The sequence below is a fragment of the Papaver somniferum genome, chromosome 2 (assembly GCF_003573695.1).
Source record: "Papaver somniferum cultivar HN1 chromosome 2, ASM357369v1, whole genome shotgun sequence".
Taxonomy (NCBI): Eukaryota; Viridiplantae; Streptophyta; class Magnoliopsida; order Ranunculales; family Papaveraceae; genus Papaver; species Papaver somniferum.
In genome coordinates this window covers 142501903-142518273 of record NC_039359.1, presented here as the reverse complement: position 1 = coordinate 142518273, position 16371 = coordinate 142501903, and positions in this window count along the sequence as shown.

Here is a 16371-nt window from a genome sequence, read left to right as displayed (position 1 = left end):
GCAAACTTAGGTATTTATAAACCAAGTATGTTTGGACCCCAAGGAATTTCCAAAACCGAAAATATTCTCAAGATATGCAATGAATAACAAAATTCGGTTTTCCTAATTCCAATAAATGCTTGTCCAAAATTTCCGAAATCTCTTAATAGAAAATCTCCAATTAATAAATGCACATTACTAATTTTTATTCTCTAGAGATATGCATTTAATTGCTGGTAATTAAAGCATATTAAACCAAAAACCTTAATTAAAAGATTATCAATTTATTTCGACACGGGATCTCCTTGAGTACTGAGGAATATCTTTGAACAATAAATGATACGAGTTATTGTACGTGTTCAAAGTATGTTGACATCTCTTCACTGTAAATCCTTATTCATATTTACATGGATTTACATTCTTGGAATCGGTTATGCCACACTTCCAAACAAGTTTAGAATTGGTTCATATGTATTCCAAGATTACTATGTGATTGATCAAATATCAAATCACATACATGGGTTCAATCAGTTCTACCAATCACTAGGATCGATTATACCCTAATATGGAAACACTTGTGATCGGTCACACAAGTTACCAGGACCGGTTACGTCAGTTACCAGGATCGGTTACATCAATTACCAGGAGCAGTTACCATATACTTATGGTATTGGTTGTGATAGGTGTCACCAATGACTAGGATCGGTTACATCAATTACCAGTTATACCAATTACAAGGATTAATTACACAATTCTTTGTGATCGTTCATACCAATTACTAGGATCGGTCACACCAATTACAAATATCGATCATACCATATTATGGTGATTACTTTGGACCGATTACTCTAATTAATAAAAACTAGTCATACCAAATCATAAGTCAGGCACTTGTCATTAGTTATACCAAGATACATAAAAAAATCTACGATCGGTTCTACCATCTCATACATATTGGTAATCCAAAGATTTGCAATGAATAGCTGTAGCAATAAGCCTAACGATTTCCCTTTTGATTCATAAAACAAGTTCATGAATGTACTTCCTTTAAATGAATGTAAAACATTGTTTCCTAGGATGAAATCTTCACCGTAACCCATTCACATAATCATAACTGTATATACAACAAGATTATGTCGATGTCATATCTACAAAGTTCAAAAGATAAGCGATATACTTCTGTAGATGGTGGATTTTCGACAAGGGCTAAAATCGAAAACTCATGATTATATGAAGATCTGATCCAGCAATCAGACGTGAGTATTGAGACACGGGTCTCTCATCGAATTCTCAACGGAGAGTACTTTCTCTCGGAGTACATGTAGATATGTAGTCTCACGACTGGACAACGACATATCTCATGAATACTGAACACTTTTAGTGATTATTTCTATATAGTATCACGAGATGGACGGCTCCTAGACATCTTGCTCTGCTAGTATAGAGCAATAACGTCTTCAAGAACCAACAACGAGTTTACCCTGACTATATAAAGGATATGACTTACCGACAAGCTCATATCAGGATAATTAATGCTCCTAGACAGCTTACTCTGCTAGTATAGAGCCACGAAGTAAATTATTCCTAATTAAGATTAATTTTGCGTGACATTCACTACTGAATTCCCATAATAATCTATTATTGCTCCTATTCCATGGTCGAATCCACGACTAGTCCCATGGAATGGCAATAACAATTGCTCCTATTCTATGGTCGAATCCACGACTGGTCCCTGGAATGGCAATAACAATTGTTCTAATTCTATGATCGAATCCACGGCTTGATCTCATAGAATAGCAATAACTATATTATCTCATTAATCCGATTTCATGATCGAATCCACAACTGGTCTCATAAATGGTAATAAATAAATCTTCATTACTCCGATTTTATGGTCGAATCTACGATCCCGTGGAATGGTAATGCTCACTTTATTATTCTGAATTCGTAGTCGAATCCTCAGCTGGTCCTATGAATTGATAATAAACATCTTATTACTCAGTTTTGTGAATTATTCTCCACTGAATTCCACAATTAGTAATAAATAACCAACAACCGGGCGTCTGGGCTACCTCTAAGTAAGCCCCGATTCAAATGGTGAAAGTGTATTTAACGACGATACACTAATGTTTCAAAAAATAAAACGAAACGATGAACCTATGCAAAATAGGGAAGAAAATAATAAATAATTAAAGTTTTTGACCAGGGTGCTGGAGCACGGACACACGACCGACCGACCGTGTCGTGGTCAGTCCCACGCCATTTTTATATTTATTAATACATTTTTATTATTTTCCATGATTTGATGAAAATTCTCTAGTTTGATCAAATCTCCTTCGTCTCGAGGAAACTCCTCGGTTTCATGGTATTTTCATAAATCCGTAAAAATAATATAAAATTAAGGAAAGGAGTGTGGGGCGTGACCATTGGCCAACCGGCCATGCCTTGGTCCCAGCCGGCCCCACACCTCACGGTTTCTTATTATTTTATTAGTATTATTATTTCTCTAATTTCATGAAAAAACTCCTTGATTTCATGGTATTTTGCATAAATCATCAAATAATAATAAAATAAAATAAATTATGAAAACTTGTGGGATCGGGCCTTGGCCGGCCGGCCATGCCCTAGCCGGTCCCACACGCCCCTTTCTTTTATTATTTTATTATTAGTTTTCCTTGAATTCATCAAATTCCTTGATTTCATGGTATTTCTCTCAAATTAGGAAAAATTCCCTCAATTCATCAAAAATACATGAAAAATACACAAAAATTAGGGAAACTCGTGGGACCGGGCCCAAGCCGGCCGGCCATGCCTTCCACGGTCCCACACGCCCTTATTTTTATTATTTTAATATTCTTTGCTTCCTTGAACTCATGAAAACTCCTTCAGTTCATGGAAACTCCCCAAATTCATCAAATTTCTTAAAATTCATGAATTTTCATAAAATCATCAAAATATTATAAAATTAAGGAAAAGGTTCCACGGGACCGTGGTCACAACCGGCCGACCATGCCTTGACCACGGAGGTCCCACGCCTCCTCATTCCTTATTTTATAATTATTTTCCATCATCTCATGGTGTTTTCCTCAGTTTCGTCGAAACCCTAATTTTGACATATTTTCTCGAATGGATGCTCAATTGCACGCCAGAAAATATAAAAATTCTCAGGATTGAGACGCGGATGCCTTGGGGACACGAGCACGTTATCTTGACCGACCAAGATTATCTCTTTGGCTTACAGAAGCCGGTCCCATCAAGTTTCACAATTTTGACCTAATTTGCACAATTGCACGTATTAGGTCCAAGACTCTTCCAAACACTTTGGATTTTCATAAAGTGATCATCAGGAGGTCACGTGACTACCCAGGGCCGGTTTCATGACCCCATGGTCGGTCCCTCACTCCGTCAGGTTTTCTCACCTAAGGCTCTGACGAGCATTTTCGAATAAATGATTAAACCAGCATTTAATCATTCTTTCACCAAAAAATCGTCAACTCTTCAGGAGTTCTTTGTATTTGCTCACGTGAGCATATGGACACTACATGGTTGATCCACGGTCCCATGTAGTCGCTCCCTCTTTCATCCCATGGTTAAACTTCTGATGAACCATGAATTGATCATCAATTGATCAAATTAGGGTTTCTGAATCCAAGGATCATCATTCCAGATTCCAACCTTAATAATTTTACGACGACCTCATGGTCATTAATTTTATTAATTATGCTCGATTCAACGACCAATATTCTAATTAATATTTTGGTACGCTGCCAATAATCCATCAGATGAGCAACACATGCTCAAACGATCAAATATTCAACAATTCATCACATGAGCAACACTTGCTCAGATGATAAATATTTTCTCAAACCAAGGAATATTGGTTCAACAATCAATATTCAACGATCCGTCGAATGATCAATACTTGCTCACTTCATATTATGAATTATACCTCTGTCTCATGACATGTTCAATTCATGAGTTTCAGAACATCATGTTCATCTCAGCAACCACATGGACTCATCGTCCCATCAAACCACGAAGTCATCAATTGACTAACAAACCACGAGACGTCAATCGTGTCACTTTGGGGGGATATCACTTAGGGTTTTGGTCTGGCGGTCTACGGCACGTGTGTCCAAACACACGATGGAATGTGAGCAAGTCGTGAAATCAGTTGAAGGAATTCACGAGGTAGTGGGTGGAAAATCGACCAAGTCTCCACACGTTGAGCAACTGGTTTCAAACACGATCTCCACTTCCCCACTCCTTGATTCCATCAACTGTCACACTTCATGGGATTATGGTGTCTAAAATTCCAGCAATATAAATAAGTCTTTGAATCATGATTGAAGCATCAACATCAACAGTATCATCAATCTCACGTCTCATCGGCAACACGAGATCATCAACTCATCAATTGAGCAACTACTCTCAATTGAGCAATTTCAATCATTCATAGCTTATCATATTTAGAATTCAACACACACCCACAATCTTTGATTACCATTGATTTCACACATTTCTTAGCTTCCCTCTTACATATGAACCCATCCTCTCTTGTGACCGAATTTACTCTGGAACGACCATTGTCTTGGTTTAGGCCGGAGTACTAAAGATTGATCTCTCGAATTCAAAGCACCCCCTTTGCAGCGGTGCATCCGTGTGAGGTTTAACATTTCGCTCGGTTCAAGGAGTCTCCTCCGTACGCTCGTCTCCTTAATTCCTTAAAAACCAGCAAATCATTTTTCCCCATCTACAGATTGGCGACCACAGTGGGAGATCATTCTCTCGGTTGCAATCTCACAATTTCACAAGATGGTTGATCTCAGGTCAGGTTCAGTTACGAATCCTAACACAAACCGTGCTAGCACTAGCAAAAACAACAATCAGAATATCCCGCAGACAATTCCGACCTCCAACACTGATGGTGGTGACATTACTCCTCCTCACGCTGAAGGTCATCCACTGTCAGGACGACACCCTGAAGAAGTCAGAGGAGATCCACCACCTACCATTGTTGATCTTATCAAAGAGCATGAGACTCTTGAAAAGAATCAGACTGACATGGCTGCTACACAGAAGGAGCTGTGTAATTATCTCAAAACTCTTACTGATAAGATGTCAGACAAGACTCAAGAGAAGGGAAAGGAGAAGGAGAATCCTCAGACGATGATCCTGAAGTAATTCTAATCCATACAATAGAAGACGACGAAGTCCACAAAACTGCTACAAACAAGTCATCAGCGAAGGGATCATCGAATTTCATCTCTCGCGAGGATTTGGAGCACCTCTTGGAGAACCGTGGAAAAGACAAAACATTGCATGTCCATCGTCATCAACCTCCTTATCCTGCCGCTACGCAGAGGATTCCACTCCCCAAAAGTTACGTTTCTCCAACCTTCACCTTATATGATGGAACTGGCAATGCTCGGAAACATGTCTCTCGTTTTCTCGAAGCCCTGGGAGAACATGAACATAATCATGTCGTTCGTCTCAAGGAATTCTCAAAATCTCTAAAAGGCACAGCATACACCTGGTATAACAACATCGCACCAGGGACTATCAACAATTGGGGAGAAATGGTTAACGCATTCTACACGAAATACTTCTTCGTGTCAGAAAAAGTCACTCTCTCCGACCTTGGAAGAATGTTTCAGAGGGTCAGTGAAAATCCCAATGATTATGTGAAAAGGTTCAGAGTCCAACCCCTGGATTGTCATGACCCAAACGTCACGGAGCGACAACTGGTGGACTTGTGCATCAATGGCATGCTCCCGGTATACATGGCCTTGCTGGAGAACCTTCGATTCTAGAATTTCTCAGAGCTTCACGAAGCTGTGAGGAGGTGATAAACACATTTTTGTGTCTAAGTTGTCCTCAATTTTCTCTATGTTGGTACTCGATTTTTTACTTATTGTGGTGTTTTGTGTGTTTGTAGGTATTTTTGAGAAATGAACATTTTTGGAAAAATCGGCTCCAAAATTTGCTCGGGTCACCCCAGAGGATATTTGTTAAAGGCACCCTCACTTTGGATAAGGGCACCACTAGGCACCCCAGCTGTTAAAGGCACCCATATTTTGGATCAGGGCACTTCATCCTCAACATTTTGAATTTCAAATATGGAGGGAAACTGTTGCAGTTGAAGAACAGATTAGGGCTTGATTTTTGGGCGTGCTAGAAGTAGACTAAATGGCTGAAACTTCATGGTTCGACTTGATTGATCTTAACATGCATGGTACGATCAATGTTTTGGGTTAGAATTGGTGGAAACTCAGATTACGTAATTCAGGGAGTTACGTATTTTATAAACCCGTTAATGGTTGTTTTGGTTTTGGACGACTTCTAGGGAGATTACAACGCTATAATTGGTTGGATTGGGCCTGTTTCAGATTAATAGGTCTGCTAAGTCCATCAGAACCGGTGAATTTGGGCTACATTATCGGAGAGAAGAAAACAGAGAGTACGTGTACAAGGTGAGACAATCACGGGACTTTATGAGTTGTAGTGAGTTTTAAACATGTACGACAGAGTTAAGCAACCATTTGGAGCATGTATAAGATAAATATGGAGATTTTACAGCTGCAGAGCGTGTGAAAATCAAAATCAGAGAAAGAAAATCCGTACCCTGCATGGAGAATAATGAAGAATATTTTGCAATCAAGACGAGATATTTTGTTGTTAATATGTATAAATAGGCTGCTGGGATGTTGTAGAAGGGGGATGGAGAGTTAGGGAAAAGAATAGAGAGCTACAGAGAAGAGATTGGACGAGTTGCAGAGAATATTTTTCTGCTGCTGTAGAACACGAAGAACAGACTGCCAAAGACAGTCGTTTTCCAACAGTGACAACGACGCTTAACGTGGGTCTTAGTAAACAATATCAGTGACACATACTGTGGGTCGTAGTTCTCTGGTTTGTAACAAATATAATTGTTACAAACCCGGTTTTGAATTATTTCTCCATTTTCTCCTTGTAAGCACCTTTGTGAGCAATGAAAAATTCATTTGAGTGTGTTTTCACCGTGTGGAGCTAGACTCCATCACTGGGACAACGGAGGAAGCAACTTTTCATGATTGTGGTAAATGAATTAATTGTTTTATTGACTTTTTGCATAGATTTAATTGCTTTATGATTTCTATTAATTATTTGTTATTTTGTTAGATGCCGCATGCTTAGTTCTAAATACTTTAGATGCGTCATGCTTTTAACTTACAAATAATATTTTACGAAATCTATTTTTGGCAAAGAACTAGAGTCACAACTTCTTTTGTTTGAGCTATATTGTCTAGAGTTAATGACTGAACCATAACAATATGAAAAGTAATGGAATCCCGCGTCTCAGCGTCTCTTCATCTTGTGACATAATTTGTATATTTTTAGTGTTTTTTCCTTTATTAATTCTAAAAACAATTTCAACAAGTCCGAGTAAACAAATCATCTTACTACAACTCAATTGAAAAACCCATCAATTTTTGGCGCCGCCGACGCGGATTTGTTTATAAATTTGTTTTTAGGTTTTTTTTTATTTGTTCCTTTTTACGCCTTTTGGTATTTCCTGTTTGCTTTCAGATTTGGAACTGAGCTAAAGAAAAGGGGAGAAAGTGCTGAAAACAAAAACGAAGCCAAAGAAGAAAAGAAAGGAGGAATCCAAAAGGAGTGAAGAAGAAAATTTTTGCATATAGATATTCTATTTTATTTTATTTTTTTTAGAAACTGTAATTAAGGTTTTTATTTTTGTAATCTTTTATTTTTGGACATTTTTTTTATTTTCGGACATTGAACTTTGGGACTTTATTTTTTTTTAAACCCTACGGAAGGGTAGTTTTAAATATAAACTGTATGCAGAGAAGGACGACGATTACTATATCGTCTCGGCCCCTCGGGTTCGTGCACAACATTGGAGTTGTGGCCCGAGTCGACTTCAACGGTTCATCCCCCGTCTGGAACGGGAGGTAAGAATTCTAAACACCCGCGAATCCCCTGTCAGCGGGTTTACTGGATGATTTTGTATGCCTATATGTTGAGGTCCTTGAGGACCTGAAATCGTATTTAATTTTCTAGTAAAGGGCAAGGCCTGGCCAAATCAAGATAAGGACTCGTATTTCATCATCGTTTCCTTCTTGCCCGCCTTAGGAACACGTAACCTATGCGAACCTAAGCCTAAACTTTTGACTAGAACGAGACCGATAGGGTAACGAGCTTAATCGGAAAGTCATTCGAAAAATATTGATTACTCTTTTAAGCATACTTCAAAGTTCATGATGGTTTCTGTGAGTTGAATGCGTGACGGCGCCGCCTTGTAATGCGGTGAGGCCTTGGGTATCAAAGCTCCACGCAGCTTCCCTTGCCTCTATTCAACTTACTTTGACTCGGATTGATTCCAGAGGGGTTTTCTTAAATTGTAACGAATTCCCTTTCGAAGGATTAGAAGATGGTCTAGAAACAATCTAAGTGGAGCCATCATGCTTTTTGTGGTCGAGTCAGCCTTCTTTGTGTTTGTGTAGAATTCCCTTGCTATTAGGATGTGCAAACTGGTATTATAATAGCCATCACAATGAATATGATTATCCAACTGAACAAAATTTGGACATTACTCTTACCATAGTGTGAATAGTGGTTGGGAACGCCAACCTTTGGAAGGATATGGGTCATACCCTGGTGAGCCCAATTACTATCCACACATGCATCAGTCTTACGAGCAAGAAGATTATAGTACTAGTTCTTCGTCTCTAGAGGATACAATCAAACTATTGAAAAGTAGTCCTTTTTATGATCCCTCTGTTCGTATTTCTCCTTTAGAAGAGTCCCTCAGGAAGTTAGCTGAGTCGACGCGTAAGTTAGCTGATATGAATAGTATAATTATAGACGAAAGAACTACAATAATGATTGAACCTTCTTTAGAAGACCACCTCAAGCGGATAGCTGAGACGAACGAAAGAATTGCTCGAAATTACTTGAATTGCCAATATAGTGTATCCAATAATACCCTTGAGAATGAAGATAGTTATTTACATAATCAAGATAACGAGGTTAGAATTGGTAACACTACTTGTTTTGATGAGGTTCGATCTTTTTCATGTTATTATGATGAGGATAATGTTGATGGAGAATCATACTTATGTAGGAATAGTGATCAGGAAATTGTTACTCCAATTGAGCTTTACAATGATAATATTATTTCTAGTTCAAATCCAAATAATTTTAATAATTATTCACCTATTCAAAAGGACGAGGATTTTACTAGAGATACCCTCGTTTTAGACGATGTAGTATTTCCTGTTTACAAAGCCGATAATGATTTACAGGAACGAGTTTATTCTGAGAATAATGTTTTAGAGTCTAGCGATTTAGAAACAATAATCTTAGACGAAGAAGATGAACTCGTAGAGCTGTTAAATATGAGTGAGGATGCATCACCTGAGTATAACCTAAAAGAAGCAATTGACCATTTTCAAGATTCCGATGATCTAGAATTGTAGTTAGTCTATCTAGAGACACCCAAAACTCTAAGTTTGGGGGTGATTATCATTCTCCCTGTGCTTTACCTTTAACTCTTAGAAAGTCCCCTCGTGTAGGACTTGACATTTGTGCCTCAACCATCTTACAAGATTATCTCCATACACGTTTTCCCGAACCTAGTAATGTCCAAAAAGAAGCCCAGTTGTTAGAAACCCATCCTCTGGTTGATGTGGTTAACTCAGGCTATGATACCAAGATTGAATTTGTTTTCCCACCAAAAAATTTTCTTCTAATTGTGGGAACATATGATTTTCAGATGTGTCGGTTATTAAGTTTTGAGACTAAACCTAATTACTTTAGGATATTAGGGTCGACACATTTTCTTAAGAATGACCATTATTATGGTTAACTTTTTGAGTCAAATTTAATTGACTTAGAGGATCCCCAATTATTCAAGTTGTTGTTATGTGCTTCTAAGTTCTTAGTTGAGTTTTTCCAGACTCTAATACCTGAACCGGATCTTAGCTTTGAGGAAATCCAACCGATGAAAACCTGTTATCTAGACCCAGTTATAGAACCTGAACCTGAGCCACAACTAGATGTAGTTGTCTTAAACAAGGGTATGTTCGGTATCTTTATGGTCTGTTGCAGTTTCCTCTTCTTGTGGGTAATACTTTTTGATCCAGATGACCCACAGTTATTCCGGCTACTTCTATATGTTTTTATGAGGTGACTAATTCTTCCAATGTCTGGCTGAAGACTTTAAGCTTAGCACTTCTTGGGAGGTAATCCAATATTCTTGCGACACAGTAATATGTTTCCTTATCCCTTTTGCTTCAAGTGGTAACAATTTCTCCTTGTTCATGATTTTAATTTTATCTTTAGAACATTGAGGACAATGTTAGATTTAAGTTTGGGGGTATTTTAGTCGCATTTTTGAAACTTCTAGCGTCACATGGTATCCGGTTAGCTAAGTTTACATACTGTTTTTCACCGAAAAGATAGAAATTGGAATGCTAGAGATAACAATCTATTGAGACATTAGAGAAAAAGACATTGAGATCCTTGAAATTCATGAGAGAACTTGTTCCTTTTAGAGGGTAACCATGATGGACCTAACCATCCATGATGGAAAGGCAAGTAGGTCAGGAAATGCCAGAAAGACAAAGCAACCTCACAATGTAATCTTAGTTACTGGATTACGACTCTCCCTCAGTAGAAACTTATCATCATCAACAAGCGAAGTGACATCAAAATCTATGAAGAAATTTGAAGACGTTTAAGGTTTAGAAGCAACAATAGAAAAGAATAGTTCAAAAATCAAAGTTGAAGACTTAGTTACAAGAAGTTATAAGAGCAAATGATATAAGTTGTTGAAGTTCATGATACCAAGTTGCGAAGATCCAAGTTCTAAAGTCCTTCTCTCATGGTCATTTAAATTTTTGTCTTGTTATTTTTGTGTTGAAAAAAAAAATGAAAGAAAAAAAAAAGAAATGAAAGAAAGAAAGAAAAAAAGAAGAAAAAAAAATCATCGTTACGTTTTGTTCAATAAGGCCATAGTGAAAGCAGAAATCTATAAGGAAGTTTCAAGCATGAAATTAAGGAGAAAAGTTAAATTGTCAAGGTTCTACGAGGTTCGAGAGTTTATCATGAACAGTTGAAGCCGAAGAAGACGTTGTTTCTACTGGGCACTATGAGAGAGTCGAAGAAAAATGCATTTTGGTTGCTTTGTTAGTCCGCTTTCCATCTGGCACAAGATCTTTCTAGCACTGGTTCAACTCATCACACGTAATTAGTCCAACTGTGTAACAGATGTTCCTCTCATCTTTATCTCTCTCCTAAACTTATCCAGCTGTAAATCAGCGGACGCATCTTACAATGTTTATCTAGCTGTGCGGATATCTCTTTATCTAGCAGTGTTGCGGATGTGTCTCCCCTTTTCTTTAGTCAGCTTTAGAGCTGGCACCTTTAATTTATCTGGCATTCTAGTTACTTGGCGATAGGTTGAGAATACATATGTCCTCATAGCTCTTTGGATACTTGTGACCAATTAGAAGTCTTGGTTTTGTGGGTACACCTCTGGTAAACCCTCCCGAGATTAACTCGGTTTTAGTTTTTATTAGTTTTGCTCGAGGACTAGCAAATAATAAGTTTGGGGGTATTTGATAGACACATTTTTGTGTCTAAGCTGTCCTCAATTTTCTCTATGTTGGTACTCGATATTTTACTTATTGTGGTGTTTTGTGTGTTTGTAGGTATTTTTGAGAAATAAACATTTTTGGAAAAATCGGCTCGAAAAGTTGCTCGGGGAACCCCAGGAGGATATTTGTTAAAGGCACCCTCACTTTGGATAAGGGCACCACTAGGCACCCCAACTGTTAAAGGCACCCATATTTTGGATAAGGGCACTTCATCCTCAGCATTTTGAATTTCAAATATTGCGGGAAACTGTTGCAGTTGAAGAACAGATTAGGGCTTGATTTTTGGGCATGTTAGAAGTAGACTCAATGGCTGAAACTTCATGGTTCGACTTGATTGATCTTAACAGGCATGGTACGATCAATGTGTTGGGTTAGAATTGGCTGGAAACTCAGATTACGTAATTCAGGGAGTTACGTATTTTATAAACCCGTTAATGGTTGTTTTGGTTTTGGACGACTTCTAGGGAGATTACAACGCTACAATTGGTTGGATTGGGCCTGTTTCAGATTAACAGGTCTACTAAGTCCATCAAAACCGGTGAATTTGGGCTACATCATCGGAGAGAAGAAAATATATAGTACGTGTACAAAGTGAGACAATCACGAGATTTTATGAGCTGTAGTGAGTTTTAAACATGTACGACAGAGTTAAGCAACCATTTGGAGCATGTATAAGATAAATATGGAGATTTTACAGCTGCAGAGCGTGTGAAAATCAAAATCAGAGAAAGAAAATCCGTACCCTGCATGGAGAATAATGAAGAATATTTTGCAATCAAGACGAGATATTTTGTTGTTAATATGTATAAATAGGCTGCTGGGATGTTGGGGAAGAGAATAGAGAGTTACAGAGAAGAGATTGGACGAGTTGCAGAGAATATTTTTCTGCTGCTGTAGAACACGAAGAACAGACTGCCAAAGACAGTCGTTTTCCAACAGTGACAACGACGCTTAACGTGGGTCTTAGAGAAACAGTATTAGTGACACATACTGTGGGTCGTAGTTCTCTGGTTTGTAACAAATATAATTGTTACAAACCCGGTTTTGAATTATTTCTCCATTTTCTCCTTGTAAGCACCTTTTTGAGCAATGGAAAGTTCATTTGAGTGTGTTTTCACCATGTGGAGCTAGACCCCATCACTGGGACAACGGAGGAAGCAACTTTTCATGATTGTGGTAAATGAATTAATTCTTTTATTGACTTTTTGCATAGATTTAATTGCTTTATGATTTCTATTAGTTATTTGTTATTTTGTTAGATGCCGCATGCTTAGTTCTGAATACTTTAAATGCATCATGCTTTTGACTTACAAATAATATTTTACGAAATTTATTTTTGGCAAAGAACTAGAGTCACAACTTTTTTTGTTTGAGCTATATTGTCTAGAGTTAATGACTGAACCATAACAATATGAAAAGTAGTGGAATCCCGCGTCTCAGCGTCTCTTCATCTTATGACATAATTTGTATATTTTTAGTGTTTTTTCCTTTATTAATTCTAAAAGCATTTCAACAAGTCTGAGTGAACGAATCATCTTGCCACAACTCAATTGAAAAACCCATCAAGAGGTCGGTAACCACTGCACCCGCTCTTTTGGAAAGAGCAAAGTCTACAAAGACTGAGGATTCAAAAGACACTCGAGGAAGCAGGCTTTTGATCAACAAGCAGTACAACCTGCAACCTTCAACAAATGCTATCGCATAAGGGAATAAGCGAAAAGCAGAACCACAGCACAAGCAGACTTCCTCCACCCCTTCAAAGGCACACAAGAAGGAGAATTCGAAAATTCCTCCTCAGCATACGGAAGATCCAGAAGCACCTGATTTTCCCTGTTCAATGGAAGAATTTAATGAACTACTCGATGCTTGGATCCAAGATGCTGCAATCAAATTGCCTTATGTCAAGAAGGAACCAACTGAAGAGGCCATGAAAAATCCTTGGTATTTCCGCTTCCATGAATACGTCAGCCATCCCACAAGTGATTGCAAAATTTTGAAGCGCATATTCAAAGAAAAGGTCAAATCAGGAGAGCTCAACCTGGGGACTGAGGGAGCGCACAAAAACCCCCTTCCAGTCAGAACTTTTACCATCTCTGAACCTCCTGTCAAGGAAGCGGTCCAATCTCTGATCGAACATGTCTGCGAGTTGTTGTATCTTTCGAAAGCTCAAAGGAAAGACATGTTTGCTGCACTGAACCACATCGTGTCCGGAAAACGTCTTCTGATCCAAGAAACCACCACCGAACCTTCAGCCACCGACAAAGAAATGTATGACTGGGGACTGCTCACCACAGTGCACATTAAAGGAAATGAGTTCAAAATGGCGTTCTTCGATGTTGGTACCGCTGTCGACATCATCCCTTTGAAAACTCTCAGAGCTGTCAGTATTACTCGACAGGAAGCCACCCACGCTCCCATAGTAATCATGGACCACGAAGGAATCTCCAGAGACGCATACGGCTTCATCACTCTCAAAGTTACGGAAAGATTGGTTTGCACCGAGGCCAAGTTTTTCATAATCCGGGAAGACCCTGGATACGACATGGTCCTTGGAAGAACTTGGATTCGTGCCGGAAGGATAACGATGCCTTCAACACATCCTGTCATCGACAAGGATTCCGAGTCGGAAGACGAAGCAGAGGACGCACCACCGTTTGAGCATCTGGAAGAAGTAAAAACTCTGATGGGATTTACGCAGGAACTTCGAGAAAATCCGCACACCTTTGTCAGAAGATTTCAGGATCAGGCAAGTCTTATTCCTCCTCATGCTCCAATATTACCAATGTTCAAATACACCACCATGGTCCAGGGAATTCTCCCCATAAACAATTTAGCAGTCATCAAAAGCTCTGAGTGGGTAACTTCACCTCAGCAATATTACACTCAATGGTTGGGTTCAGAACTTCTTCAAATCGGTCACCCCATCAAGAGGTTTATTGCTGAAGACCTGGCTAAGCATGATCAATACTATGCTGGATGCTCTCTTCCGCGCGAGTGCCCATATGTGCCACAATCGTGGAATTCCGTCAAACAGGGAATTCCGAATCAGCGGAAGATATTGAAGGCACGATCGACCAAGCCTAACAAGTTTCATGAAGGGGACCTAGTTCTCAAAGCAGTTCAGCGCGATCTTCGTTCTACACGGAACTCCAACTGGGAAGGACCATTCATGGTCGCTAAGTCCGTGGCCGGAGGATACTACAAATTGATCAACACAGATGACAGAACCCTACCAGTAATTCACGAAAATTAGCTCAAGGCGTTTATCTGAAATTATTGGACATTTAAGGTATTGGGCGTTCGAAGCATTCATGGCATTTGGATTTAACATTTAGGGTTTTCTTTCATTTGTATTTCAATTCCTCCAAAACGTTTGCAATACTTGCAATCAGTATTTGAATTCAGCAATTTATCAAAATTCAGTTCATATTTCGTAAAAGAAAATCTCTATCAAATCTACAAGAAAATCCTTAACCATCAATCAATCCAAAACCATCTAAATATCAAAACCCAAGTATAAACCTCACATCTCTCAGAAGTTCAGGAGTTCAAGAGATCAGCAAGAAAAGGCTTTCGCTCGTCAGCATCCTTCAAGATTTGCAAAGCCGCCCTCTCCTTGTTCAACTCCTCGGTCAGCTTGGCAATCTTGTTCTCCTTCTCCTTCATAGCATCATTGGGAAAGGGTATGTTCTTCTCACATGAATCCTTGATAACGTTTATTTGCTTACGAAGCCATTTCACGTTGAGGCCAAGTCTTTCTGAATTCTCCAAGTTAAACTCCCAATCAAAGAGTATATCTGGAGTCACGGTATTCCTGGGTCTCGTATGCATATCACTCACGACACGCAAGATAATGCCTACTTGCATGGTTAAAGTATAAGAACGCCCAGGGTTCCTGTCAACGATCATGTGGCCAAACTTCTTCCATATCGTCTCGTACAAGCGTGCATATCCAATGGGAACGCTGAATCCACCGACCAGTTCATGATACGGGAGTGAAGTGTTAAAGGGAGGATTGAAAGCAACCCCTGCAGTTGGATATTCATACACTATTATACGGTTCTCAGTCACTGGAGTGGCTTCCACGACCAATGCAACAGTTCCTTCGGTATTCTCCGCTGCTGTCTCGGTTTCTTCTATCACTGAGGAAACAACCATCTGGTTTTCCATAACATCAGAAATGACCTTCTCATGGCCTCGAAGTGCAGGGATGGCTGTCTCTTCATCAATAACTTCGGAAGGGTTAGAGTTATCATCATTGGCTCCAGTATCCTCAACTTCGGTATTTAGCACCTAATACGAAGATTACATGAGGTTAGAGTCACGAATCCAAAGGAGATTATGAAACACAGTATACCAGCAAGGAAATATCATCAAAGTTCATCATACTACATTCAAGGCACATTTGACATGTGAAGAAATACTTACAGTTTCTTCGTCACTCAAATCAGCGATTGCTTGTTCAGTAGCAAAAATTGGAAGATCTTCAAGACTGATGGAGTAAAATTCTGCAACAAAATTAACAACATTGGCTTCATGATTCTAATGTTAATAGCAAGAAGTCACGGTGAGAAATATTTGGAACTCACCAAAGAACGAACGGGGACTTCACGGTATTAGGTACACTTATAACTTTGTTCCTTCCTTCTCCGCGTGAACACTTCTCCAATATCTGAAAAATCTGTATGGATTCGAGGTCTTACGCTACGACCGTCCTGTAAGAATTCAATAC